Source organism: Amblyomma mixtum, chromosome 3 (assembly GCF_055824585.1).
Source record: "Amblyomma mixtum isolate Tamu chromosome 3, ASM5582458v1, whole genome shotgun sequence".
In the NCBI taxonomy this organism is placed as follows: Eukaryota; Metazoa; Arthropoda; class Arachnida; order Ixodida; family Ixodidae; genus Amblyomma; species Amblyomma mixtum.
In genome coordinates this window covers 275,357,533-275,358,018 of record NC_143014.1, presented here as the reverse complement: position 1 = coordinate 275,358,018, position 486 = coordinate 275,357,533, and positions in this window count along the sequence as shown.

Below are 486 nucleotides of genomic sequence, written 5' to 3'. Positions count from 1 at the left end.
TCCCTACTATTTTTTACCAAAACGCATACCCTTCTGGCCCCTCCGAACGCCTGTCGATTAGTAAACTGAGACCCCCCCCCCCCCCCCCACCGGCGAGTGTTAGGTCATACTGAGGGCGACCGCGCGTGGCATATAAATTAGCTGTTCTTCGAATGAGCTTGTAGCGTAATCGGTTGATAAGAGAATCGAAATGTCCCAACCTCGAATCATATTGACCGTAACTTTACGCCGAAGGCTGCCTTTCTGAGGATGTCCCGATAACGACGATAAAGTTGATTTCATTGTGCAGCAGATATACTGAATACAATGCACCAGATGCATTTTTGTGAAATATATGTGTGTTAAAAATCTCTAAAACCAGTGTACAGGGGCGGGATTGAAGTACATAAGCTATGGCCCGAAAGTTCGTGCATTATTTCTGAGACCTGAAGGTGTCTAAAAGTTTGTTGTACGCAGAGGGGCTTACATATTAGTAAAAGCGCAGAA